At 45.3% G+C, this 25175-nt stretch overlaps 1 protein-coding gene across 2 annotated transcripts in view; it reads right to left on the bottom strand.

Annotated features, from left to right (window-relative positions):
* Positions 1 to 25175, bottom strand: part of Tbc1d8 (TBC1 domain family member 8) — a 110101-nt gene that overhangs the window by 58663 nt on the left and 26263 nt on the right. The gene's annotated exons all lie outside the window — the stretch shown is intronic.

Below are 25175 nucleotides of genomic sequence, written 5' to 3' on the forward strand. Positions count from 1 at the left end.
GGTAACGTTTCCTTAGTCACATGCTTAGTCACATGATTAAGGGATAGACTGTTTGGGACTGGAGAGTGGCTTGCTGGTTAAGAGCGCCTGCTGCTCTGTCCCGAGGAATGGAGTCTGAATGCTTCCCATGGACAAACTATAAAGCCCACATTCCACAGCTTCTCACCTCATTTACATCAGCATGGCTTCATCGTGCGTCCTGCTTTCAAACCTGGGTTATGATCTACCACCATCATCATTTACGTGGATGTTCAGACTATCCCAGCGAGCCTGTTCTAGCAGGTATCTGTGTCCTTTGAACATGGCTTCATTGCTATTCATATTCTGTGGCACAATAAACGTATCATCTCTGCTCCCAACCTGGCACTAGCCATTTTTCCAAGTAATTCTTTTTTTCTTTAGCGAGGCACTGCATTTAAAAACCAGTCAGATGTGCTCACACCAAGATCTCAGTAGGGAAAGCTAAAGACTATTTCCGAGGACTAGAGAGCTGGTTAGGAGCTCTGACTGCTCTTGCAGAGGAGTTCAGGGTTCAGTTCCCATGGCAGCTTACAACAGCCCTTAACTCCAGGTCCGGGAGATCCAGCGCCCTCTTCTGGTCGCCATAGGTACTGCAATGTGGTGCACATAAATGGCAAGCAAAAAAACCAAGCACGTTAAAAACACTTTCTTTTAAAATTAAGAAAAGTGTAAGATTATAAATCCAGGCATAGTGGTACATTTTTTTAATCCTAGAACTTGGGAAGCAGAAGCAGACAGAACTCTGTGAGTTTGAAGCCAGTCTGGTTGGTCTACATAGTGAGTTTCAGGACAGCCAAAGCTACATAATGAGACCTTGTCTTGAAAACACACACACACAGACACAGACACACACACACACACACACACATGTAGACATGTAGATATATACATATATATGACTATGTAAACACAAAGATGTGTGCATAGGTATACATATATTTACATAATATGTGCACATATATTTATTTATTTTTTTAAAGATTTATTTATTATATTTACTATGATTACACTGTTGCTGTTTTCAGATACACCAGAAGAGGGCATCAGATCCTATTACAGATGGTTGTGACCCACCATGTGGTTGCTGGGAATTGAACTCAGGACCTTTGGAAGAGTAATCAGTGCTCTTAACCACTGAGCCATCTCTCCAGCCCATGCACATATATTAATATACACATGTATATACATTTAACATTTCTATTTGTAGTCATACATATACACACAAATGTGTGTGTGTGTGTATATATATATATATAAAATTGATGAGCTTTATGCCAGTACTTTCTGGTTTTGTTTTTTGTTTGTTTGTTTGTTTGTTTTGTTTTTCGAGACAGGGCTTCTCTGTATAGCTCTGGCTGTCCTGGAACTCACGCTGTAGATCAGGCTGGCCTCGAACTCAGAAATCCGCCTGCCTCTGCCTCCCAAGTGCTGGAATTAAAGGCGTGCGCCACCACCACCTGGCCATGCCAGTACTTTCTATTACACTCACTACATCAGTATTCTTTCCACAAAATTTACAAGTTGCAACTACATCAAACACAACACTGAGAAAGTCCTTTTGAGCAAGCTCAGTCTAGCCCCTAAGTAACCATTTCTCTGCCTCAGCCTTCTTCTGAGGAAGGATGACAGACACGCCTCACCAACCCGGGCTTTCATGACTCTTAGCATGCTTACTTATTGATCAATCTTGTTACAAACAAGATAATCTCCTGGCAGATGCTCTCTCCTGACCCTATCCAGCCTCAAACTGTCCTAGGAGCTCCTTGTTCTGCTCAACTCAATGACCTTCTCAGGAGAAGGATAAAGGGCACAGGCCCTTATACCCAGGATTACTCTGGCTACTTAGAAACCACGCCTCCTTCCTGGGTGCTTCCCATATTCCCATTGACTAAGCAGCTGACTTTTGGAACAGGCTCTCCTGATAGGAATTCAATCAGCAGCTGCTAAGCGGGAGGGCTAAAGGTGTGTTTGCAAAAGACCACTGAGAGAACACATTTGACTAGGAAAGGCGGGATAGGATGGTGACAGAGAAGCTGAGGAAAATTAGAAAGGGCTAAATGCCATACCCATCCAACCTGTACATACCCTTGGCATTTCCAAGACTGATCTACAACCCACAGGAAGCTTCCTTGTTTGAGTGGCAGTGCTGGAGACTGAGTCCAATACTGTGTACATGTTAGGCAAGCACTTACCACCAAGCTATGACCCCAGCCTCCCAAGGAACTCAAGGAACCATGCAAATAAGGAAGAAGTGGGCAGAACTCAGCAGCCACAGAAAAACAGGGATTCTTTTGACTGGAAAGAGTGGTTATTTCCCTCTACAAGATTCAGGTACTTTTGAAAAGTCAGGATGTCTTACATCAACCCAGCCGCTTCAGCTAGTGGGGAAACTTGTGTGCGAAAGCCACAGGGGACTTCCACTCATTGCTCATGGAGCCTGGAAGTTATCCCATTCACACAAGAGAACACTGAGCAGCCTGGGGGTGGGGACTTTTCCTCGACTCATTAAAGAACTGAGGTCATAGGTTAGACCACAACCCTGAAATCTAGAGACACCAGGAGAATCCAGTCACAGGTAGGAATAGATTTCCATGGTCTGGCGCCATTAACTGCAGGACAACTGAACAGTAATGCTGGTAACCATTGAGTATGGTCTGAGTGCATTAAAAAAAAAAAGTTCCAAGCCTACATACAGTCTTAAGGGAACCCCCTAACCTTAGAGAGGGAAACTCTAAGAAAGGATTTAAAAGCCAGCCTGCATGAGCTTTAATGTTAGGCACCCACCAGGCTGAGAAGGTGGGCTGAGAGGCAATGGCCTCTGGGAATTCTCCATCAAAACCCCAGAGTTCCATAGAGGAGTGGCCAGTGTCTTATCCAAGCTACAGAAGAACACTGTCAGAGACCGACATTTCCTGGCTTTTCTGTCCCCAAAGCAAGGAGGAGAATGACTAATGAATACATATGAAGGTCACAGGCAAATCATGTCTGAGATTTCCTAGCACGATCACACAACCCTCACTTTCCCGGTTACTGACCAACCCACCAAAGTTTCTAGTTCAGTGACGGTGGAGAAGAGGAAAGAATGCTGGTTCCAATCATCTGAAAACCCTTGAAGGAGCTCAAAGGCAAATGGTATCAAAATAAGCAGCTCTGAGAGATTTGAAAGCCCTGGTATCACGTTTCTGTGATGGCATGGTACATATTATACGTCTATGTATACTATGCCAACACAGCTAAAGCCAACCTTGAAGCATGGTCCCAAAAGCACCTAGATCACCATCCCCTTGGTTCCTAGTACCCAGAGCAGTATAATTGAGCCAGTGAGACACAGAAGTGACACAGAGCGTGCCATTATAGACAGGGAGTTTATAGTAATTGTGTTTAACAGGTTAGCCCTTCTCACAGGAAGGCAAGAGCACAGTAAATTTAAGTGGAGAGAGGAAAACTCTAAGAAAGGATTTAAAAGCCAACCTGCAAATCCACACCCAGACAGAGTATCCTTCAAAACTGAAAGAACTGTACAAGGCAGTGTGTGCCTATGATCTGCTCTGGTGGGAACACAAGCTCATGAGAAAGAAAGCACCACCAGCCCAGCCCTCAAGTCTACACTCAGTGAAATGGTCCTTAAAACTGAGAGAACTTGGCACAGTCCTGCATGTCAGTAATCAGCACTTGGGCACAGGTAAGAGAACACAAACTGAAGGCCACCCTGGAATATACAGCAAAATTCAGTCTGGAAAATAATAATAACAATAATAATAATAATAAACATTTATTTTTAATCCTGGAGAGGGCTGAAGAGATGGATCAGCAGGAAAGGAATTGCTGCCCTTCCAGAGGACCCAAGTTCAGCTCCCAGCACCCACTTGGAGGCTCAATACTGTCCATATCTTCAGTCCCAGGGGATGTGACGCCCTCTTCTGGCCTCTGGTAGAACTGCACACATGAGGTGCACTTACAAGCAGGCAAAACACTCACATACATAAAATACATTTTTTTTTATATCCTAAAAGAGAAATGCTGTCTTTAAACAAGAATTTGGAAATGGATTCCCAGATGACCAACCTGCAAGATTTCTTCAGAGAAAGAGGATCAAAATCTAGACGTTGCCCAAGAAAAGAAGTTAGTGAGAAAATTGAATAAGTCGGCTCATATAAAGTATTCAGCTAAAATCAGAAAGGGGTTTGAAATGGGATAATAAGTAGTGGACAGTTTTAAAATGTTAGAAATTACCCCTACTGCAAAAAGTTATCATTTTACATGGTTTTAGTCTAAATACACCAACTAAAAGTGACTTTTTTTTCAGAGTGCATTTTTTAAAATGACAAATCTTGTGTTGTAAGGAACTAACATTAAGACTCATACAGGCCGGGCGGTGGTGGCGCACGCCTTTAGTCCCAGCAATTGGGAGGCAGAGGCAGGCGGATTTCTGAGTTCGAGGCCAGCCTGGTCTACAGAGTGAGTTCCAGGACAGCCAGAACTACACAGAGAAACCCTGTCTCAAAAAACAAACAAACAAAAAAAATAGTACTTGAACACCATATTTTATTTTATTTTATTTTTATTTTAAGATAGGGTCTTGGCCTAGAGAGATGGCTCCGTGGTTAAGAGCATTGGCTACTCTTCCAGAGGTCCTGAGTTCAATTCCCAGCAACCACATGGTGGCTCACAACCATCTGTAATAAGATCTGATACCCTCTTCTGGTGTGTCTAAAGACCGATATAGTGTACTCATAAATAAATAAATAAATCTATCTAAAAAAAAAAAAAAGATAGGGTCTCATGTGGCCCAGGCTTGCTTCGCCTCAGACTCACTGTATTGGCCCAGAATGACCGTAAGCCCACAGTTCTCTTCCTTCCACCTCCCCGGTACGGAGGCTATGGGCTGTGTGCTACCACATCCAGCTTAATGTTTGCTAATACACTATGCACACTAGGCAAGACACGCTCATCAAAGATCTCAAAATGTAGTATTTACACAAAATAAAGTCTTATTTAGCCATAAAATCAATTTATGACTTCATGTGGTTTGGGTCTAAATACACCAATTAAAAGTGATTTCAAAAGCTGTAAGGAGCCAGGTGGTGATGGTGCACACCTTTAATCCCAGCAAGCGAACCCCTGTGCATTCACAGCCAATCTGCTCTACAGGGCGAGTTCCAGGATAGCTAGCGCTACACAGAGAAACCCTATCATGAAGACAAAACAAACAAACAAACAAAAAGAACGAAACCTTGCCATTTGCAGAATGGATGAAATCTGAGATCACTGAGCAAAATAAGCCAGTCTCAGAAAACTGAACCTGAGGGTCTTTCCCTCACCTGCCAGATGTGTGTGTGTGTGTGTGTGTGTGTGTGTGTGTGTGTGTGTGTGTGCACACCTGTGTGCTTGTTTATGTGTGTGTGCGTGCATGAGTGTGTGTCTATACACATGTGTGTATGTGTGCATGAGTGTGTGTCTATATGTGTGTCTATGTGTCTATGCATATGAGTATGTGTGTGTGAACATGTGTCTGTGAGTGTGCATGTGTGTGTGTGTTTGTGTGTGCAGATGATTCTATTTGAGACAAGGGATGGGAAGGGAGAGGAGAAGGGGGTAAACTGAGTAAATAAATTTTAGACGAAACAGATTTCACAACAAACACTATCGGGTTTAAAGACAGGTAGTACAAAATGCTAAGGGGGAGGATCTCAAGTTCACAGTGACATGTACCAAGGAGGACCTAACAGCAGTGCCACCTGAAAGGAATCAGGATCACGCAATCACACCCTTGGGCAACAGCGGACTTAAACCAGACGCCGAGGAACAGAGAGCAGGCTGGGAAATTCCCCAAAATTTAGAAATTAAACAACTTCGAAAAACACAGATCAAATTTAAAAACCCTCAAGAGAATTTTTAAAATATTTTAACTACATGTAAGTGAAGTTTTACAAATTAGACCAGTGTGCAATTTCCCTCTTCTTAGAGGGAAATTACAATATCAGTCGCATACATTAGGACAGTACAAAGACCTGAAATCAATAATCCAAGCCAGTACAGTAGAAAATGAAACAGCAGTCTGATCCTAATGCAAAAAATATTAGAGAGAAAAATCAGTAAAAGCTTCTTAAAGATAGGGAAGAAAATAACAGTAAAATCACTAAAAATCGTCAAAGCTCTACTTAGATCCAGGGGGGAAAAAAGAAGAAAAAGACAAATTACCAATATCATAAAGTGAGGGGAAGGCAGGGGACACAGCCATGCCTGCCCCAGCCTGATAAAGGGCTGGGTTCTGATCCCCCACATGGCACAAACTGGGTATCAGGTTGCAAACCTATATAATTCCAGAGCTCCGTGGGTGGAAGGGGATCAAAGTCCCAGGTCATGTGTGGCTAAGGAGGCATCCAAAGCAACCCAAGATGCTGAGACCCTCCTGGGAGGGAGGGATTAGAGTTAGTAACTATAAAGAGATAACTGTAAGTAATCTTATGCCTCTAAATTCAACAACTTACACAGATTGACATGATCCTTTAAGAAAATGAACCACTGAAACTCATAAGGAGAGGTGCAGCATTTGAACAAACCTGTATCTAGTAGAGAAACCAAATCAACAACCAATGGTCTGAAAAACTATGCAACTCAGATGTGCTCACTGGTAAATACTGTTCTACCTTAAGGGACAATGGTGACACTCTCTATGACCTCCTTCAGTAAATGCTTGTGCAGTTCATTCTACTGTGATAGTGAACCCTGCATTCCTGAAACAACCAAATCAATAAAACTACCAAAAAAACAAAGCTGCCCTGTCTCTCGCACAAAAACTCATCAACAAAACATTAACAAAACAACAAACAAAAAAAACCCCAAGTCCAACAATTAAATAAAGTCCATGAGCAACTGCAACTCACTAGATATGTATTAGAAAAAAATATATATCATCAAGGTAAAATTCTTGGGTCAATTGGTATAGAAAAAGTATCTGAAAAAAAATCTAACACTTACTCATGATTGATTTAAACAAAACCTAGGACTTAGGACTCTCTGTAACTTGGAAATTTCTCTCAACACAAACAGAGGTCCTACAGTTATCGAGCTCAGTGGTAAGAAACCGAAACGAGTTCCTACGAAAAACCGAGAAACTGAGGAATGTGGCAAGGATGGTTTCTCACACCACGCCCACTAACATCATACCAAAAGTCCTAGCTGACGCAGCAAGACAGAAAAAGGAAATAAGATGTGTCAGAGAGAGAAGAGAGAATAAAACCTGGTTCACAGATGACATGTTTGTTCAACAACACCCAACGTATCTTAGGGAACCAATAACTCAAAGGATAGTCCTAGCAAGACACCATGTCACCTGTGACAACTGCCCTACTGTGTGCCAGGAATGAATACCGAGGCTCTGAGGGAAAACCTAAAACTGAACAAGCCACTCTGGGCGATAGTAAAAGGTATGAGTCGGGCGCAAGCTGGACTACTATGCCCAGATCCTCACATATTAAGCTACAAAGTGCCAGAGGAGGGCAAAGAAATACAAATGGAAGATTCTGTGCTATTACAGCATTGGTAGCTCCCAGTTTCATCTGTAGATGCGATTCGACACCAGTAAAAACCCCAGCATGCTATTTATAAACACTGACGACTGATAGAACATTGGAAGGAAAAAGCAAAGGTCTACAAGAGACTCAAGACAATTCACATGTATGGCAGGGCAGAGCTATGATGATGGAGCCTCGCACAGGCCAATGGGAGGGGCAGGCCTCGCAGATACCATCAGTCATCCATCTGACCTTCAGCAACTGGTGCTTAACTGAAAGAACTAACATAGACAACATACTTTACCCCATTCACAAAAATAAACTCAATAGCCTGCTATGGTCTGAAGTGTAAACCATACAGGTTCCAGAAGAAAACACAGAACACGTAGACTGCCCCAGCTGTGACTGATCCTCACTGGGTTTTAAGAAGCTGCAATCTAACTGTGTCAGAGATTTGTGAACCAACTCACTGAGGTGAGCAAGAAGAACTGTATTCATGTGTAACTGGAAATAAATGGGGAAGATACACAAAGAATGCATATATGTATTATGTATGTATGCATGCATGCTTGCATGTATGTGTTCCATGGGTTATTTATGTATATATGCATGCATGTGGTCCATGGGGTATCTATGTGTGTATGTGCTCCGTGGGGTATGTGTATATGCACGTATGTATGTATGTATGTATGTGCTCCATGGGGTATGTGTGTATGTATGTATGTATGCATGTATGCATGTGCTCCATGGGGTATGCATGCATGTATGTATGTGCTCCATGGAGTATGTATGTATGCATGTATGTGCTTCATGGGGTATGTATGTAAGTACATGCTCCATGAGGCATGGCTTATCAGTCCTGGTACTACTACACATAACTGCTAGAACTGAAACACCAAGGAAGAGAACAGCAGAGCGAGCGCCCTGGTTCATGTCAAAGCAGAAGTTTCCAGGGAGGGAAAAAGGCAGAATGATCAACATGGGAGGAAATGACTGACAAGCATGGACCCTGTTTGACTACAGACACAGACGGCTACCATGCTGGTTACAGTCAAAGGAGTGCCCACATAGGTAACTATACAGCACTGTCTCTGGACATGGCACCAGGGATATTTCTAGAAGAAACTGGTGTTTCAATTCATGGATTGAATAAAGAAGATCCGCCCTCAACCTAGGAGGACACTGTCCAGTCATCTGAGGGCCCACACAGAACAGAGACGCAAAGAGAAGTGAATCCTGCCTTTTCTCCAGCTCAGGCGACCTCTTCTTACTGCACTTGGATTCCTGAGCCAGAGAGGTTCCAGCCTTGAGACTCCCGGACTTACTCCAGTGCACCTCACCCCAGGCCCCAGCTACATCATCAGCTTCTCTAGTTTTCCAACTAATAGTTGACCGACCTGTGCTGCGAACTCTCAGTCTTCACAACTGCAGGAGTCCCATGATAAAAACTTGCAGTCCTCCCTCCATGAGGAAACAATGAAAGGTTTCCACCAAGGCAGAGCTGAATCCACAGAACTTCCTTACCTGTTTCTAAGAAAGTCTATGGTACAAAAAAGCAAGCCCAGCCATGAGCAGGGACATACCTCTGAACAGGAGAACAGAGAGGCAATGGTGTAGTAAGGGCCTCAGGCAAGTCTTCCAGGAGACAGCCAGAAAAGGCCCCACTGTTAGAGCTGGAGACTCCGCATGCACAGATAGGAGCAGGTACTGCTCTTGCAGAGGACCCAAGTTCAGTTCCAGCAACCACACCAGCTTACCTCAGTCTGTAACTCTAGTGCCAGAGATCCAACACCCTCCTCTGGCCACCACCTGCATTCCCACGAGCACATACATACACACGCACGCACACACACACACACACACACACACACACTCTCACACTTACTTGCATGTGCACACACATGTAATTCAGAGGTGACAATTCTCTGTATACTTCCCTGAAGTCCTTCCGGGGCAACAGGCTGTGTCAATGAGAGTTGATGGTCTTGATGTTATGATTTTATGCCATCATAAAACATATATATATATATATATATATATATATATAAAAACTTCGGACATGGAAAGGCTTACAAATTAAGGATAAACAATGTGTTTTAAGCCAAGGATCACTACAAAAGCTTTTGCTTATAAAGCAAAGCAAGCCAAACAAACAACAAAACTTGCACTGTGAACTACGACAATTGTTCTTGAAAAAAGGAAATATTTCAGTGTAGATTTGGCACGGCCCACGGACAGCAAGCCTCAGACCCACGGTTGTGAGCTGCTCAGGGCTTGTCACGTGAGCACCTAGCACACTCACCGACTGCCCTGTTATCTAGCTGTTCCCTCCAAGATTAAAACTGCCCGACTTTGGAAGAACTCCTTAAGACACAGGAAGTTCTAAAGTGTTTCTTTCTCAACCTGTGGGTACCAACCCCTCTGGGGGTCGGATGACCCTTTCACAGGGGTCACTTGAGACCATTGGAAAACACAAATAGTTATACTACAATCCATAACTGTGGCAAGATTACTGAAGTAGCAGTGAAAATAGTTTTATGGTTGAGGGTGTCACCACAGTATGAGGAACTGTATTAAAGGGTCACAGTTTTAGGAAGGTTGAAGACTGCTTCTCTGAAGTGAGCTGAAATAATCGATGATGATGATGATGGTGATGATGATGATGATGTTAGCATCAGAACCGTCCACAGACAACCAGAAGCTGTTTACAGCCAGTTTCTGAATCCAGCAATGACATCATCCTTGGGCGACAGGACCCACCTGAGTTCGTTGCCATGGCACTCCTTCTGCATGCGTTACCTGCATCACCCGCACGTCACCTGTGCTATGTGTGTCATGATCCAGCCTGGCCCAGCCTGGCCCAGGTAAAAGACAAAGACTTTGACCAATAGCTCTCTCTTTCTCTCTTCCTCACTTCTTCCCCTCACTCCCCCTGAAGGGCCACTTCTGTCAGTAAAGACCTCACACGTGAGAACTGTGCTGGCTTGGCGTGATCTGTCCAGGAATACGCCACCTCATCTAACAACAATAATAATAATAATTATTATTATTATTATTATCATCATCATCATTATGATACAACCCATCATGCAAGGAAGTACCTTAAACTCACAAACTGAACAACTGGGCTTCAGAAAGTCCCTGAAACTGACCATGTTCACTAGGCCCCTCCCACACCAAGCTTATCTAAGCAGAAAGGACGGCTGAGGGACACTCACAGACAACACAAGTCTAGCAGTCTAGATGGGGCTCAGGCCAACTGAGCTATCTGGAAGGGCCACTCTCCACCCTGCTGAGCTGCCTGCAGTGCGCCCAAGATTTCTAGCCTCCATGAGCCGTCACCCATGCTGGGGTAGGCCTCTGGTGATGCAGCTGTCATTTCTGCTCCTGTAGGTGACTCCTCACCCATATTTCTGTAAATATCCCCACCGTAAAACTCACTGGTTCACTAAGTTGGACTGTCGTGGGATCCTTACTCTTCGGTCTGTTACAGGTTCCCACCTGGGGTGGGAAGGTATTTATTTGCATTCTCCCAGGGATAGTGTCATACAATGCCTCCGAAGCAAATGTTAGCACTGCATGTCTCACCCACTGCAAGTGCCCTACACAGGTGGGACACTCATCCTGTTACTTTGTGCCTTTTTCAACATTTAGACATGTTGAAACACGTCTAAACATATTTAGGCAGATGCTGTTATGTTACGGCGACATATAGTTTCCCGTGCAGTAGCATGTTCCTAGCCTGGAAGCAATGAGCTGTGGCATTTATCATTTGTACACAAATGGTAATAGTGTCCAAGTGTGTAAGTGTGCTCCAGTGTCACAGAACAGCAGCAGCCACTGTTACACAACCTCTTACAACACACCCCCATCGTTGCAGAACACATAATTGTGTGTGTGTGTGTGTGTGTGTGCGCAAACATCCTCCCAGTGGCTTCATCTCTGCAGATCACTGACACAGTTGCTCAGAGAAACACAACCCTGAAGATGGCGGCATTCTCTTGTAATTGTGGTGTTCGGGATGCTGGCACAGGAGGACTGCCACATTGCTGCAGTTCCAGTAAGCCCAGTAAGCTGCAGGGCAGATTTCATCCTATGTTCTTAAAACGATGTCTAGATACGTGCACTTACAAGTGTTAGTATGTGTACATGTATCCCCTAGATCCAGAATTGGGGAGCAGACATGCAGCTCCGGATCTGGTTTCTGGTGCTTCTCTCCAATAAAATAAGCTGTTGCCAAAATTGGGTCCGTGCCCAAGAATGGAGAAAATTTTCCTTCTGGAACTATGGAGATAGTCAAGTATCTCCTACCATATACTAGATAGCCTGGAGTATTCTGTGTGCCAGGAAGTATGGAAGCACTCAACACACCACAAATACACACACACACTCACACAGAGATACAAACACACACACATATACATACTCACACACATATACACACCACACACACACTCACGTACATACACACACACACACATACATACACAAACACAGATACTCACACATTAACACACATACATGTACACACACACACACCACATACACATATACACTCACATATGCACACACGTATACACGCACTCTACACGCACACGAGTACACACACTCACCAACAATATGGAAAGTAGGGCAACCCTACATGTTGAGAAACATGACAAGCTCTGCCTCACTCAACATCAATGGTGACATCATCAGTGACATCATGCTGTCTGTGAACACCACTGCTATGAAGAGGTAGGAAGGCGCCTGGCCTCTGTGGTCTTCTGCCCAAATGCCAATCATTCAGTCTCTGTGCTACGAGAAAAACATTTCACAAATCCCAACTGAAGGATATTCCAAGATCACATAACCAGTCATCTGTATGGCTATTGAAGTCAGCAAAAGCCAGGAAAGGTTCAGGAAGCCAAATGTTACCCCAAATGGGATTCTGAAACAGAAAAGGCCTAGGAAATCCAAACAAACTTACTATCACAGTTTCATAGAGCAGAGACCTAACAGGACACACGATGCTCAGATCTGTGTCAACAGGAGCTTCTGGAGGCTCCAGGTAAGAACAGTTTGTCGTCCCTCTAGCCTCTGAAGCCACCCTCTTCACTTGGCTCGTGGTGCCAGGCTCCATCTTAGAGGCCAGCAAAGATCTCCGTTGAACCTCCTGCCATTGAGAGTCCTTCTCCCTCAGGCTTCCACATCAGCTCTGTCGCACAGCACTTACTGCAACTGGCAAGACCCTGCTTTCTATCCTCAACTTCAAAGAAAGCAATCTTGTGACTCCGCCAGGCCACCAGGGTTAATTGCCTATTTAGGGTCAGCTGATCTGCAACCTTTAACATATAGCTTAACACAGCCAAAGACTGATGCCACTGTTCCACCTACTGATATAATAATCAGTGTCAGTTCACAAGCAACAGGCATACCGTACCAACAACACACCAGTCACAAGAGAAACTGGGACCGGTGTATCAAGAGCTATGGGCTACCATGACAACTGCTTAGGTAACTCCACAGCTGTTCTAAACATAAGGAAACTCAGGCCAGCCAATGACCTTTAAGAGACATGTAATAAGCCAGTTGAAACTCATGGCCAGGGAAGGAGCCATGCCAGCCAGGCAGAGCACAAAGTATGGAACCTCCAAATGTCTATGGGACCAAACCACAGAGAAGATGCAAAGGAGACACGGTGAAGACAGCACAGAGAAACAAAGGCTCTGAAAAAACAAAAACAAATTAGAAAGCTTTTCTTTAATAGGTTAATTTTTAAGAGTCTGAATGGCAAAAGGATACTCTCAAAGGCAAAGAGAACGTTTCTATAAACTCTAAAGGAGTCAAACGTAATGGGTTGGTCTGGAGCTGCTTATGTTCAAATGCTAAATTCTATAACCCAAGACCTGGCTGCTCTGAGAGGAGCAGATCTTCATGCACACCAGCTTTTGTTGTATAAACCTTGCACACACAGTAACTTTAGAACACCAACATCTTACACACTGTGTTTCCCATCCAAGTACCGCTTGGTTAATGAAGATGCTTACAGCCTGTAGCCGGGCAGAAGAAAGGTAGGTGTGGCTTTGGTTCCCAGTCTTGGGGTTCTGAGGCATGAGTCACGAAGAGGAAGAAGAGAAAGGAGGAAGAAGGAAGAAGTTACCAGGGGGTAGATGGACCACAAGGGCCACCCTGTTGAAGTAGGAGTGGCCCAGATGAAACATGGCAAGTGATATCTTAAGAGTTATTGACAGGGAAGTAGATAAAATAGCAGAGAAGGTTGATATCTACCCAGTTCTAGTGCTTTACGGCTTATTATAAATATAAAGGTTTTGTGTCTTTTATTTGAGAACTAAATGATCTAAGGTGGGGAAGAAACTCCTGAATAATATTTACCACAACAGTCAAAAATGAGTACATACTGGGGAGGCTGAAGCAGGAGAACAGGAGTGAGTTCAAAGTCAGAATACGTAAGTAGAGCTAGCATAAAGTAGATCTCTAACACATAGCCCCCGATGGTGGTGTGCACATAGTAATGTTAGGACACCAGCATGCTACACATGGTGTTTCCCATCCAGCCCTCAAAAGCACCACTTTACGAATGAGATGAAACAGCTGAGGAGTAGGGAGTGACAGGCCTGGAACTGGTCCTGACTGCTGGACCTATGTTCCGTCCTGGCAGGCATAGACTATTACAGACAAGGTGACAAAGCTCTGTGTGGCATGCTGGCACACATCTGCAATCCCAGAACTTACACAGTGGAGGCAAAAGGGTCAAGAGTTCAAGGCCAGCACAGAAGCCTGGAATACCTGAGATTCTATTTTTTAAAAAAAAATGCATAAAGGGGTGGAAGTCCTCTGATCTACAGAGTTTGGTTCCCAGTACCACATCAGATAGTTGCCAGTCATCTGTCACCCCAGCTCCAGGAGAACCCCAACACCTCTGGCCTCGTTCACCTGCACTCATGTGCACAAACCCACATACAGATATATAAAAAAGAAAAATAGAGATAACAATCCATCACCTAAAACCAATATGCACAAGTTAACGACTGCTCTTCAGGGAACTGAAGGGGAGTTTGTGGGGTGCAGTCTGGTTTCCCCTGAGCAGAGGCTCCAAATGGCTTGTCTAGCACTGTGGGGAAAATCCTCCTGGCATTCCAGTGAGCAAAACACTCCTATTTTTAGGCTCTTAGAATAACAACTCTGGCTGAGAGCGATGTCGGATGACAGCTTGTATAATGAGAACCCAAGAAAGGACTTACTAAGAACTCGCTCTGATGTGATGGTGCCATCGTCCTTTGATCCCTGCTGGATCCATGTGCTCTGACATCAGGTTTGAGATGACATGGGACCAACAGGGACACTCAGAGAAACCATCCCACGGCTTTGTGGTTTTTGTGATCTCAGTATTGGGCCTTGAATCTAACATAGGCACTGTGACAATGTTTTCTGCTCTTACCAAAATTAACCCCACAGTAAGACAGCCCCCCTTTTTTAATGGAGACACTCACCACCCCCTGTACCCACACACAAAGCATTTCAATAAAGCCTGAAGTCTTTTTTTAGGTTTTTTTTTTCTGCCTTTGTATTAGACAAAGTGGGTCTCTAATGGCTTTGGGCTCAAGACACCATCTGAGCACTTCTGTGGTAAAAAAGTCTATCCAGATCCTTAAACCTAACCCTGAGTGAAGAGATTCCTATCCTTATACATCAACCTTCAAAGAGTGTCCATTGGGCACTACAGCACCATGGGGGGAACCCAAGCTGGGTCTGTCTTCCTATTAGGCTATTTGGTTTGGTGGTTGTGGCTGTGGGCTGTGTCTGAAGGTATAGAAGAAAACTCAAGAAGCAACTGAGCTGGGGGTAGCCACTTATCTTCATGCATAGGGTCCTGGCTTCAAGGCCTAACATGTACACACACCACAAGAAAGGGAAAGAATGTTAGATTCATTAGTCACAAATAACCAAAAAGATCCCATAGTGAGCCAGGCGGTGGTGGTCCACGCCTTTAATCCCAGCATTCGGGAGGCAGAGGCAGGCAGATCTCTGTGAGTTTGAGGACAGCCTGGTCTACAGAGTGAGTTCCAGGATAGCCAGGGCTAGACAGAGAAACAATGTCTCGAAAAACCAAAGGAAATAAACAACAACAACAACAACAAAAGATCTCATAGCCCACTCCTGCCAGAAAGCAGTTTCTCATAACTAACTCAGCAAAGTATTGTGGGAATGATTGGGCTTTTTAATGTGAGGATGCTTCCTACTCCAAGCAACAGCACACACCCAAACTCTGAACTTCGAGCTCTTTTCCAAAAGCATTCTATATAAACACCACGTCCCTTCGGATGTGGAACCTTTATGTTCCAACCAAGCTTCCCTTAAACCAAGAGGGGCAGCGTTTTGTTCATTGACGGTAGCAGACTAATCAGGCAAAGCCACCCAGTGGTAACCAAATCACAACCAACATCCCAGCAATGGCCACCAAATGAGCTCATCTCTCATAACTAAGAGGATGGTACAGTCATAGTGCACCTGTTGCAGCTGCTGGAAGTGGCCAGAGAAGCCACAGCCTGAATGCCAGAGTATGTGCACATGTGTGCCCCGAGAGTATGTGTGCATGTGTGCCCCAAGAGTATGTGCACATGTGTGCCCTGAGAGTATGTGTGCATGTGTGCCCCGAGAGTATGTGTGCATGTGTGTCCCGAGAGTATAGGCTCATGTGTGCCCTGAGAATATGTGTGCATGTGTGCCCTGAAGAGCAGCAAGGCAAAGGTATCACGGGTGTGGTCAGCCAACTGCTTGAATGCCTCAGATAAGTAAGACTAACATCTCTGCAGTAGTCTTTAGCTTTCTCAGGAAATAGAGGGGGGTTGGCAGGGTGGGTGCCATCATACTCACAGCAGGGCAGCATGCGCTGCTCATTCTTTACAGCCACCCAATTAAAGAGCAGATTGAAGCTTCTGAAATAGTCTTCCCTCAGGTAAAAATTACTTAAGCTGAGAACAGAGTTCATATTGTAGCATAAATCTGAGGAAGTTCAATGTGAAATTTACATATCAGCAGGACTGTGTTCAATACTACAGAACAATAGATACATTTCAAGATGAGCATCGTGGTCAGTTTATGTGGAGAAGGCATAGGCAGGAAACTCCAACAATCAGAATATCTGAACTCAAATGTAAATGTAAGCTTTGCCTAATCCACATCTACACGTGAGGAATTGGAAATGTTCGAGAACAAGATCTGAGTCTGAACTCATGCAGCTGACTCTGACATCGCCCTGTGTGTAGTCTGTAAATAACCTTGGGTGGAGTCCAAGCCCTCTGCTTTGCCTCACTGTAAAGCAGGGGTGCTGTTGTCCTGGCCCGCTAAGCACGATGATGTAATGCTCAAAAGGCATCGACTGTGAGCATCCTGCACAGAATCCCACTAGGATGGGCAGTCCAAGCAGGGGAACTGTTGAGGCTTGTGACCACAGATAGGAGCATGCAGTTCTGTAAACCCTTCCAGCTTGTCTATCCACACCACACCGCCCTTGCCTGATCTAAGCTACATTCTGGTGTTGTGAAAACAAAAGATAGTTTGTTTCCTGTCACAAAATCGTTACTTGAGTCTCTAAGAGTATAATGTCACAGGCCTGGTGGGATGAAGAAACAACCCAGACTTAACAAAGAACTTGGTTCTAAACTCTGACAGAGCCTTCAAATGAAGTGCTAGCTGCCAGAGGCATCCGGGATAGACAAGTATTTGCCACATCTTCCCTGCCCAGCTCAAGGCAAAGCAGGACCATGCAAAACTCTTCCGAGACCCTCAAGAACGGTTCTCGCATGTCCTTACCTGCTCTAGCTATCAGCAGTCCTGATGTTCCATCCCATTGTGCTGACCCACTCACCCATAAGCTCTTTCTAGATGCTTCCCTGACTTCCATTTTAACCTCTAACTTCCTCCACGAGTGACCAGCACCACCCCAATCCAAGACTAAGCTACTCCTATACTCTAATCCATCAAGCCTAAGCAAAGCTATGTTTTAAATACGTATCTCACTGCTACGTGAGGTCAGCATAGTGGAACCTTCTTGCCAATGTCTGCTGCTTCAAAAGAGCCAAGAAACCTTCCCTGCACACATGTGCGCGCATGCCTACACACACACAAGCAGACAAGCACACACCCTGATATCCTATTTTAACGCGTTTGACCGTTATTGCTCTACACCTAAATCACAAAGGAAATGAGTTTTAAAAGTATTTTCCATAAATCCCACCTAAGAAAATAAGGTTGAGTTTCGGTCTGTCCCTCCAGTAGCAACCTCCTTTTCAGCTGCTAAGATAATCTGTTTTCTTGACAGACCAAACTGATTTCCTATCTTGCCGCTCAGGAAAGACTGAGGATTGGAAATAGGGTAACACAGGGCTAGGGATATGGCTCAGCCAATAAAGAGCCATCTGTGCAAGCACGAGGCCTTGAGTTTAGATTATAACAACAAAATTGGACTTGGTGGTATGCCCATAATCCCAGCACTGGGTGGGGGAGGTGAGAAGGTATGTGTATAATCCTAGTATGGGGGGGGGATGTCCATAATCCTAGCACTGGGGGAGGGGGTGGTAAATAAGGTATGTCCATAATCCTCGCACTGGAGGGGGGAAGGTACACCCATAATTCTAGCACCGGAGGGGATATGCCCATAATCCTAGCATGGGGGGAGGGGGGCAGAGAGAAGGTATGTTCATAATCCTAGCACTGGGGGGTGGTAAAGAAGGTATATCCATAATCCTAACAATGGGTGGGGAAAGAGAAGGTATACCCATAACCCTAGCACTGGGGGAGCTCTGTGTAAGAAGACCCTTGTACTCACTCTGGCCAATTGGTGAGCTTCAGTTTCAGTGTAAGACCATGTCTCCAAAGGATATGTCTGAAGTAGTCCTCTGGCCTATGTACGTGCACATGCATGAACAAAGATTGTGCATACATAGCACGTACAAATAAAAGATAGGAAATATGTGAACCATATGCACACAAGACTGAACATGAAAACACAAAGGGTTTCCATTTCATGCGCAGAGACATTTGCAGAAAGGCTGCTAAACTTGTCCAACAGGACTTACAGCACACGATGCATAGTCAGCCTCCTGGGCAGAATCAAGCACAAATGCTAACCTGCTACCTGTAGCATCTCACCCCTCCAGAGCAACAACCTTGCTGTCTTCCCTTACGATCCACTTTTGTTTAACAGCTCCAGTTCCAACTAAAGGCAGGAAATGGAGTTTTGAGGAACTTAATAATCATTTAAAAATGAATAAGGTAATAGAGTCTCCTTTACAAAATGGAAATCAATACAAAAGGCAAAAGGTCAGAGAATGACATCAGTTCTCGGATGTCTCATCACGTGGGAGCCTGCCTGCCGCAAACAGATCTCGAAGGGAACGAGGTCGCTGTTTACAAACCACATGTACATCAAGACAGAGGCTCACCATTAATATTTGAAACAAGCATCTGCTGGTCATCTGCTGTGTGCAAGGACTTCTCTGAGGCCAGACTGGGTTCTATTGGTATACCAAAGGTGCCAAGCTGAGCATACCTCAGCATTGGGGGTAACTGTTTACAACCTTTACAATAAACCCCAAGATCTGACTTACTCGTCAACACTTCCCTTTGAACACACAGTGCCTTCAGACACAAATCTAGTTTTCTGCCACTAATGAGCAGGTGTTTTCCTAAGCGCACATACATGGGGACAAAAGCAAGAGTTAGGGCTGTTATCTTCTATCTGTGCCCAGCCCTGCTGCACCTGGCTGCTGATATGCCCTCAGAACATATTTGTTCAACAAACCCTCCGAGTGAGGAAGTTCAAAGTCAAGTCCTGTGAGCTCGTTTGGATGCTGCTTTCCATATGCTAAGTAACTGGAGTGTGTCCACTACAACCCTAAAATGAGATTACTCAAAGCTGCCATCTGTCACTCTCCCGCAGGGACCTGCAGTGCAGCAACAGTCCCGTGGTTCTGTTACAGCACCCTGCTAATCTTACCTTGGACTAGGCAGAAATACGTGTTTCAGTCACTAAATTTACCTTGCGGGTTAAAAATAGTTGCTTGGTTTTGAGGAGAAAGCATACAGTGAAGTCCCCACAGAACAGAATGCATGCCCTGAGATGCTGTGAGCCCCGCTGCACAGTTAGAAGGACAGCAATTTAAATAATCATTAACTCCAGAAAGTAGAACAGAACAGGGCAAGAACACATTGCCTCCCCTATAATGAACGGTTCCATTCAGTGGACATTAGAAATCAAACAGGAAAACCATCACCGAGATCTGACTTTTCTCAGAAGGTGACACTGTCACAGCTGGTCTTTAAGATACTGTCAGTACATACATACTACAGAATATGTTGCTACTTTTGGGTCCCAAGAAGGCCATTGACCACAGCTTAGGCACATACAAGTCCTGGCGAGACCAAGACGGTCAGAGAGAGCCAGCAGAGCGACAGTTTGAGCTGTCTCTAAGGCCATCAATGCATCCATCCTAGGGATAGAGGTCACCTGACACATCTCTAGAAAAGTCAGCTCTTTAGTCCCCTAAGATGACTGCCACCAACATCTGCAGGCAGAGAACACATGGAGAGAAGTAAACGCAGAGCCGGTGATTAGAAAAAATTCTTATCCAATTAAAATTATTAAGACTGAGCTGCAGAGCCTCAGCAGGGGTAATTACTTCCTCAGATGGCTGGCCGGCCGGCTCGTTATTACAGAGAGTTTTCTCTGGGGATTCAGAGCTTGCGCACTATGGTGCCTGCTGCAGCTCCAGATCAAAATCCAAGACAAGCGCGATCTCAGCACTTACTGGCAGGGAACCCTGACAACTCTGCAGCCAGAAGCATGGTGGTCATAGAGGAGCCAGGCCACCTCGTCACTGCCTCTTACCGTCTGGGCCCTCATGTGCTAGAGAAGCCACTGGAAGCACAGGTAATCATCCAGTGAGAACGATAGCTGAGGCCTAAGAGTTTCTCTTTACCCCACCAGAGGGAAGTGCAGCTTGTTAGAGCAGCCAGTATATCTGAAAGCAAACTGAAGAAAAATGTCCATCCCATCTGACACCTTCAACCGTTAAACTAACTGGGTATTTCCACACTCCCTTTTCATCATAGGTGGTATTTATTTCATCAAGAAAGGCAGGACATAGCAAAGTGGTTCCTCAGTAGAATGGTTTATTGCAGATGTATGCTAACCCCAGGACTCTGAAAAGGACTGGGACCTATGAGTTCCATCCCAAAGATCCCCCTAAAGAACCCCTGTCAGTCTTGAGATGTGTTGTTTTTGAGCTACAAAGTTTTGGCTTCAAAATCAGATTCTGTCTACGTCTAATTGTGTGGCTTAGATATGCACACTCACCTCCTTCCGTCCTGTGTGTCCAGCAGAGGTGACACCAGCATTCAGGTCTGCTTGGAGATGGCTCATCTCCCATCGGCTGCAGGTTAAGTTGTGTTTCCTCCCCCAGGATATATTTTAGTCCTATACCTTGGGATGTACATGTAAAACTTGTCACATAGATACAATGTGAGTCAATGTTGAAAGAAACAAAACAACAGGAGGGGTGGGGCTATACTTGAGTGTTAGGATGCTTGCCTAGCGCTTATGAGGCCCTTAGGTTCAATCCCTAGCATAATAAATAAAAGAAAAAAACCTCAATGCTATTTGAGGTCCTGTTGGAATAAGGTGGTCTTTTAGTCCAATATGACTCATGTCCTCGTGAGAAGATAGACATGCGAAGACAGATACCCAGAAAGAATGTCCCATAGAGATGAGAGCAAATGGGAAGCATGCCACTGTAAGGACTTCCAGGTGCTGTCAGCAGCCGCGAGAAACAAAAAGAGCTGAGGGAGAATGTTCCTCTTGGTTTATAAGACGCACGGTCTTACCTGCTTCCCAGTTTTACACATCTAGACCAAGCCTAGAGCCTCAGCCCTGTTGCCAAAAGCCACCCAGTTTGTGCTCCTGTGTTAGGGCAGTCCGCAGAAACTGGCAAACTGCCCAGTGCAGGACCAAGCTCCATGGAGACAGTGAGTCTTAATCGCTTGAGTGCCTCTGTCTCTAAACCTTCTATGATACGGCTGGAGCTTGGTGGGGAAACACTTCCCAGCACGCATCTCTAGCACCACTAGAAGCAAAGAGAAAGAAAAAGAAAGACTAGATTAACCACCTCACTAAGCCCATCTGTCAGGATTTCAAAAGCAGTTTCTATACAGTAGTCATTTACATTACTCCTTATCTATCTTCTTGACTTTATAATCTACAATGCAATAAAGAATGCATTCAGGGACAAAGCCACGTTCTAAGCCGTGTTGGGTTTTAAGGTGGCTAAAATCATCTTTTTGTTTTTAGGCAGGGTGAACCCCGTAGATTCCCTTTCTGGTCTGGGCAGGTTGCTTTTAATCTCTGTTCTCCCTGCCCTTGCACACCAGCTGATACCCTCAAGTTCCCAGAAGAGCCAACACAAGGCCTTTCACCACCACCATCCTGGGTTCAACATATGAGGCTCTCATTGGTTCCTGGCAACACACCAGCCCCACACCTCTGGTCCAGGGCCCCGGCCAGCGAAGTCTTCTCAGTTAGTTCTTTGCAGAGACTGAGGATTGACCGCTAGTACAAGTCCTCAGCATCCATCCCTAGGGTCTTTCAACTCTCTCTCCCTCCATACACACCCCACAGGAAGCGTCATGTTGAGACTTTGGTCAGGTTCCTGGATCTTTCAGTGATTCCTACAGAGGTTCTTGACTTGTGGCTACCGTGCTATATGGAGGGCCTCACACACCGCCTGATGGCAAGACTCTGAGGAGCTGCTTTGCCTTGGGAAGCCACTGGGAAATTGCAGTCAAAACCCAGGACCACTGTCCTAGGGCCTGCCCTCTCGTGCCTGAGGCTATTGAACCCACTGCTGTGTTTCCCTCCACACCACAGCTCATCTCTCTGGCACTCACACCTCAGAAGTGAGGCAGAACGTACCCCTTCACCGCTTCACCTGGCCCCCGAACACTATTCTATATGCATTATGAAAATGGTAGTCCTTCTTGCTGGTCATATGAGAAGCAGATAAAACAGGATGATGGGCAGGAAGTTTCCTCTTTCCCACAGAGGAGGCAGAGAAGCAACTGAGCCAGAGACAACTAAATCAGGTCTCCCTATCCCTCAGTTGATCTGGCCTCCTTTATGCACTCACTGGAGGTCAGGGTTAGGAGGGAACCCCAGACTTGTCGTTCCTGTGTGGGATGGGGGCAGAGAGGAGCCGAGTTGTCCTAGCATCTACAACTCTAGTTGAACAAAGTCTAGTGTTGTGAAGCACACTGGGAGATGGGTCACCTTGCTGCTCGGCCTCCCTGGAAGCCCCTCATACCTCCAACCTGATCTTCAGTCAAGGAAGCCCTGGAGGACTCTGGGAATGTGTGTGGCCCGGTATGGGGTGTGGCCTAGAACAGTCCCTGACAGCAAGAAGTGGCCTGTGTGGGCAAGACTGAGAAACACTAGGTCTACCCTGTACCCTATTGTTCCGTACAACCAAGAGGGGGCCTTGGAGATCAGTCAAAACTATCTGCCTCAGAGAACATAGGACACAGGTAAGGCGCCTACATCCAGGATGATAAAAGATGGAATACCTGATCATCTCCCTCAAATAATGCAGGCCAGCTGCCCTCTGTAAGAATGAGCGTCTCGGGGGAATACACTTGCACAGTAGGTAAGAAAGGCCAAGGACCATACACAAAGCTGACCATGCATGTTAAGCCAACCTTAACAACAGCTCGCTCACAGACACGGGCCAAAGAGGCCTTGGAAAGGAGGGTATGCAGGAAGGTTTATGCACACTCACAAGCCTGGAAGGACAAAAAAATCAGACAACCACACTTTAACCTGAAGTCCCTGGTTTTACTCATGTTATGCATGTTATGCTGAAATGTTCAGGAATCGTTGCAGAAACTGAGGTTTTCACGGTTTCTTTTTCCTCCTTTCTTTTCTTCATTTCCTTCCTTTAAGCTTGAGGAACATTTTATAAGAGTTAGAGGGCAGGGGGCAGAGAGGGGGGACAGGGCAGGCAAGCTGTAATGCCCACAGCTGCTAGGGGGAGGGATGTGGAGGGAGAGCGAGGAAGGGGAGTCATGCCTCTTGAGATGGGAGAGCAAGAAAGCAGGTGGTCTCCTCCTCATCCACAGAGGGCTGCGAACAGCTGTGGGGAAGGGGGAGGGGAAGGGAGAGGGGAGCAGAGGAATGGGGAAGGGGAGGGGGAGAGGAAATGGTGGGAAAGCCCAGAGTGCCAAGATGAACAAGTTTAGGAAGCCAGTGGGTATCCAAACAAGAGATGGAAGGCAGGACAAGGAAAAGTCAGGCTTTCTGAGTTAGAACTCACAAAGTTGGGCAGGTTGAGCAGTGCCGGCAACTGCCTCCTTAACCGAGGTTATTCTGTTACTCCCTTGGCCCTTCCGAAAGTCCAGCAGCACGTTAATACCAGAGCTGATTTACACCAGGACACCGAACGACCTAAGAGACTCCAGAGCAAGTCTCCAACTCACCCAGTGGAATATATTCAAGGCTACCCATAGTGCTTTGGGGAGGGGGGGGAAGTATTTCAAGGGACCTTGTACAGAAAAAAAGAATACTGTCTTACTCCAGCCTTTCTGACACTGTCGCCAGTTTCACCCACCTGAACATAAACCACTATCCTTCTGCTCCATCATTAGCTAACACCTGTCACACACACACACACACACACACACACACGTTACAAGCTCCTACCACACACCACCCCCTCTGTTATGAAGTGGACCAGACTCAATCTCCAAAGTTCAAGAACGTTCCATAAGCAAGGTCACACAGTACAAATCGAATGGGAGCTGGCTCATCCAGAAAAACTACCCCTAAAGCAGACCCTTAACCAGAACACTTAGATGGGCAGCTTCTAAGGGGCCAATTCACATTCCCCAGAGACTACATTAGCCACCTAAGGCAAGGGGTGGGATGTCCCCAGAAGGTCTGCATACTCCTTAGTCCAATGAAATTACATGGGTATGGTTGTAAACTCTGTGTAAAAACACGAGCTCAAGCAACAAATATAGTTCTGTTGGAATGTTGGCCTAATGTGCACAAAGCCCCGGGTTCCATGCCTAGCCCCACATGAAATGGATGTTGTGGTACACATGTATAAATCAGGAACTTAGAAAGTGGATATGGAAGGGTCAGAAGTTCAAGGTCACCATCAACTACACAGCAAGTTGAGACCGGCCTGAGAGACATGAGACATCACTTTTAAGAAAATGAACATGAACTCTGGAGTAAGATCTTTTTGCTATATATTTCTGGCCATCTACAATTCCCATTTATTTATGAAATCAATCAAGAAAGTATCAGTATACAAAAATCTTACTATGAATCCCTGACTGGCCTGGAGCTCAACACATAAACCAGTCTGGCTTTGAACTCATGGGTAATTACCTGCCTCCACTTCAGAGCACCACAGTATGTGCCACTGCCTGACTCGTGTTTGTTTGTTGATATTTTTATTAATTTATACCAATTATACATAATAGATTTTATGATGGCACTTTCATATATGTATTTAACATATCTTGATCATATTCACCCCTGCCCTGTAACCTTCTCTAGTTCCCCCTCACTCACCCCTG

This window comes from Grammomys surdaster, unplaced genomic scaffold (assembly GCF_004785775.1).
Source record: "Grammomys surdaster isolate TR1022 unplaced genomic scaffold, NIH_TR_1.0 255, whole genome shotgun sequence".
Lineage (NCBI taxonomy): Eukaryota > Metazoa > Chordata > Mammalia > Rodentia > Muridae > Grammomys > Grammomys surdaster.